At 40.8% G+C, this 4883-nt stretch overlaps 1 long non-coding RNA gene across 1 annotated transcript in view; it reads right to left on the bottom strand.

Annotated features, from left to right (window-relative positions):
• Positions 1–466: 466 nt before the first annotated feature.
• LOC118452341 overlaps positions 467–4883 on the bottom strand; it is a 10183-nt gene continuing 5766 nt past the window's right edge. The window contains exons 2-3 of the long non-coding RNA XR_004842097.1: positions 4658–4811; positions 467–4528 (exon numbers count right to left, since the gene is read on the bottom strand). This is a non-coding gene — a long non-coding RNA (uncharacterized LOC118452341). The remainder of the gene's footprint in view (positions 4529–4657; positions 4812–4883) is intronic.

The raw sequence follows: 4883 nt of genomic DNA, 5'->3' as shown, positions 1-4883 counted from the left end.
AACTCGTGGATTGAGATAAGGACAGTTTAATAGGTAAAGCAAAAGCCACGCATGCAAGCAAAGCAAAGCAAGGAATTCATTCACTGCTTCCCATGGGCAGGCAGGTGCTCAGCCATCTCCAGGAAAGCAGGGCTCCATCACGTGTAATGGTGACTTGGGAAGACAAACACCATCACTCCGAACATCCCCTGCTTCTTTCTTCTTCCCCCAGTTTCTATACTGAGCATGCTGTCATATGGTCTGGGACAGCCCTTAGGCCAGTTGGGGTCAGCTGCCCTGGCTGCGCCCCCTCCCAGCTTCTTGTGCCTCTGGCAGAGCAGGGGAAGCTGAAAAGCCCTTGACTGGTGTAAGCCCTGCTAGCACCAACTAAACCATCAGTGTGTTACCAACATTCTTCTCATGCTAAATCCAAAACACAGCACTATGCCAGCTACTAGGAAGAAAATTAACCCTATTCCGGCCAAAACCAGGACACAACTACAACACACTTACAAACTTATTTTTGAACGTAGAACTCAAGAGACTGCAATTATTAAAAATAAGTTTCAGGTCCAAAGTTGTACTACCAGAAAAATCCAAAACATTCTCAAAATACTTCCATTTTCACATTTGATTTAATAATGGGATTATAACTGATGTAATGAGGTTAGGTCACATGACCCAAAACTTAAGTACGTTACTCTAATTCTCAGTATTTATTGGTGTTTCATGTGTTTGTGTGCCACACTGAAGGACACTAACTTTCCTTCCTAAATTACAGTGTAGATCACCCTAACATGACTTGATTTAATCTTTAATCATAATTAATCTTTATCTCAGTCTTCAAAAATCTTACACAGACTCTACATTTTCTTGGAATTGTCAGGCCTGTTCTCATGCTTCTTACCCTGAGCTTTTTAACTCAAAGCATTTTAACTCCTTGTTGACCTTGCAAGGATTACATAGCAATTATAGTACTGAATCGCAAAATGCTGCTGCTCTATATAACAAAGTGTTAATAAAAATCAAGCTGCTAAAGCCAAGTAAATGAAAGACCAAAGGTACTTATGAACAATACCAACAAAGTAACTGCCACAATGTAGGATTAATAACAAAACCACCTTACGCTCATTGACCAACTGTTATTGCTACCATATAGGAAAAGAGAAAAGGCGAGGAAGAAAACTAGGGCAGTGATGGCAAAAGCTTTAAGAAGCCAAGCCACACTGAAGATTTCATGGAATTCCCTGTGGTGAGGAGAAAGCTGAACTTGTATTTTCTGCTGTGGCTCAGGGGGTTGCTTGGAACCAAGGGAGGTTCATCGCTTGGCCGCAGTTCACTGGGCTTGTTTGGGAAACAGGTGTTGTGAGTGGGAGAGAGTTCTTGCAAAATGAATGTGAAAGAACTGTTCTGCCTGATGGGCTATTAATTGCAGCCTAAATAAGGTAGTTGGGCTGGCCTAGCTGAAAGTGAAGACAAAGTGACAGTCAGCAACCAGAGAGCAAATAAACATGACTCTATTGCAATTTAAAGGTAGGGCGTAGGGAAGACACAACGATGTTGGTGTTAATGATTAAACGTGCAGAAACAAAGACGACAATGCAATAGTTGCAAGACTGATGTGGTACTTTAGCACTTTATTGTTGATAAAAAGTGTTTTAAACAGATAATGACAAGAAAACTTGTGACAGAATCACAGTTTTTTTCTGCCTGAACAATACAGAATATGGAGGCAGCCAGGTAAAACTTGGCAATGTGTACAAGAGCATTAGTTGGAGGAAAGATAGACTTAGATAGATCATTACAAGGAAGAGAAAAAACAACTAAACAATAGTTTACTACACCTGATTCAAAGAGTCGGTATGAGCAATAAGGAATAACATAAACATGCAGCAGTACATGACCTGGAGAACAAAAGGAGATATTTTAAATTAGTACTGCAGACTGTAAAACCAGATGTTATATGGACAGCACATTCATACATGTATGGTTTTAACCCCCAACTCTAACAGATGATTTAAGCAGAATGATACCTTCTGCCTCCTTGGATAGTGGAACCTCTGACACAGCCTCGGCGAGCCTTGTGTCAGGCTCAGGTTCTACACTGGATGAGTACAGCAGTTTAAGCTACTTTCGCTTCCCTCAAGGTCTCCTGGCATTCCTTCCTGCCGTTGTCTCACAGCACCCTATGTCCACAATTAGAAAGCCACAATGCTTTGGGGTGTCTCTTTCAAATGGATTCCAGAAGTGACCCAGATGAAAAACCATCAAACCTCTCCCTCTTCCCCACCCCAAAAAAGTAGTTACTTTTCTCCAACAGATCAGTGCCCTGATTTTGTTAACAGAACACTGTCACGCACAATTGTGCCAAAGCAACATGGGAAGCAAGTTTGTTTAGTTTCACACACATACTTCCTATGGCAGCATGCATTGGGCTTGATGAAATATATGACCTTTTGGAACGATTGACAGATGTTGGAGACATTGATGATGGTTTTGCAGTTGCTCTGGTGAGATCTTGTTTGATTTTGTGTTTGCTTATCCATAGAAAATTCACTTTTGGATTGTTAGATTGAAAACAGGAATGAGGAGGGAGTTTTTTCTGAACTATCATTTTCCTCCAGAGGAAGGTACAGTTGTTTAAGAACCTTTCTGCATAAATTCCATCACAGGATGAAATACAGCAGAGAGCAATGTATACTCAATGGAATTTCCTTTTGTTACAGTAATAAGTAAATTGCAATATTGTGACTTATTCAAAGAAGTGATCTACTTATTGTGCGGTAATCTTTTTACTGAAGAAAGTAATATTTAAAGAAGATGGAGGATGTTTCAATTATTCTTTTCAGAGCGGCTACATGGGCCTAGTCGTCTACCACAACTGCATGTGAGTCATGCTGCTGCTCCCGCAGCGTCCTGCTGCTGGAGATTCAATTAAACATGACACATCTATCTTCTGAAATTCCATTTTGATATTCTTCCACAAATGTCTCTCTATATATTTATTATTCCACAGGTTTTCTCATGCTCATCACAGTAGCATTTAAAGTCTTACAAAAGTGCACCTAATAGCCTAAGCAATTAAAACAAAATTAATGCTGTTGAGCTGAAGACATGGCACTTGCTTTTAGTTATGCAGCGACAGTGATGTGTATGGAACCACTTAGTGTTCCTCCACACAAAAGTTAGGGTTAGTCTTGAGATTTCATGTACCATGGATCTCACTCTTGTCTCTGACAAGATTCTGCAAGTTGTCATTGTATTGATCTTCTAATGTCCTCCTCTATGTTCACGGCATAGAAAAAAATCTTCAAAACAGTATCAAAAGCACTAATAAAAGTGGAATACTGGAGAAGCATGTGTCAAATTAATACTCAGTTATTACAGTTAATGCAGTAAATCAATAGCTTTATTATGTAAAAATAAAGCAGTAATAACACTGCATCATATATAAAAGAAATTTTACTGTAATGTGAGATAGTAACAAGACATAAAGATACAGTACATTTTTGCTTCATAAACCCAAGTTCACATCCATAGGGACCCTCTACATTACAGTCAGCTGAAGCTTCAAATTTAAGCCATATATGTATATAGTAGTTCAATGCTGTATTTTTACAGACAGTTTTACACCCTGCTCAATAAAATAAATTCCATACATCAAGTTAACATAGCCGCTAGTGGCAATGCAGAAACAATTTTGTGACAAAATGCATCATTCAGTCTATCCATCTATCTGATATCCATTACAATAACATCCATCAAAATATTACTGACAAATCTCTGTTTCAGAGCTGAAGGAGCAGAATTTCTCCCTCTCCTATGGAAACCTTTGATGGGAAATTCTTATGTCTATCTTCTGCATCAAAGTGACAGTCAGGAAATTCTGTGATGTGGCTATAGATTGTTACTGTGTGTACTGTATACTACTGTCCACAGAACGTCCCCGTTCAACATCTTGCAAGACTGGAGTATAGAGGAACCTCACTAAGAGGTTTTTTAAGAAAAAAATATAGTTTTGTTATTACTATCACTTATTTGCATCAGTACTTCACTGATTAACCAATAATTTTGTATTTCTACCTCAGACTTTCAAATGTCAAGTGACTTTGGCTTTTTCCAGGTACGATACAAAAATACCAATATGGAGGCCTGCAGCATGTTTGGAAGCTGTTTGCTTGTGACTGAAGTGAAGGAAATGATAAGGGGCATCCCCTCAACTTAAACAACTCCCCTTGACCATGAGCTCTGCTGGGTACAACAAAATGAAGCTATCAGTAACACCTGCTGCATAAAAACCATAGCGCAAGTGTAGTGACTGAGATGAAATTGTGTTTGGGGAAGTGGTGAGGGGCCGGGGGGCAAGGAGGAGCAATTCTGTATCTCCATTCTTTTTACCCTGCGTCTGAATAAAAAAACTCAACACAAGTTAACAATACAGACCTGGATTCTTATGCAACCGGATCCTGCTGCCATCTCAGGTGCACTCAGGCACGTCCTGGCCAGCTGCCAAGCCTCTGGCACACATCTTCCCATCAGTGACAGCATTCTGCAGAGGAATGGAGGGATCACCGACTGGACCGGATCACCTAGCAACTTGTGGCAGCCACCGTTAGTTGCTAAAGCAAGGAGAACAAGCTACTTGACGTGAAGCTTGTATTACCGACTTTCAAAATACCTTCTTCGCGCAATGGCCTTGAGAGCAAACTGCTAATGGAGCGCGTAGATTATCACAGCAAATCTGAAGGCGCAAGTGTAGCCTCATCTTCAGGAAATGTTTTCTAATCTGCCCTGTGGAGAACCGTAGGGTCCGCCAGCCCCGACTCTCCGTGCTCGGATAGCGGCTGAAGCGGGAGACGCGCCTGCGGCGGCACTTGGCAGAGGGGCAGTACCGGCTCCGAAAG

This window comes from Egretta garzetta, unplaced genomic scaffold, assembly GCF_000687185.1.
Source record: "Egretta garzetta isolate BGI_Z169 unplaced genomic scaffold, ASM68718v1 scaffold35, whole genome shotgun sequence".
Classification (NCBI taxonomy): Eukaryota; Metazoa; Chordata; class Aves; order Pelecaniformes; family Ardeidae; genus Egretta; species Egretta garzetta.
The sequence above is the reverse complement of the archived record's forward strand: the minus strand, read 5'-3'. Positions and strand labels throughout refer to the sequence as shown.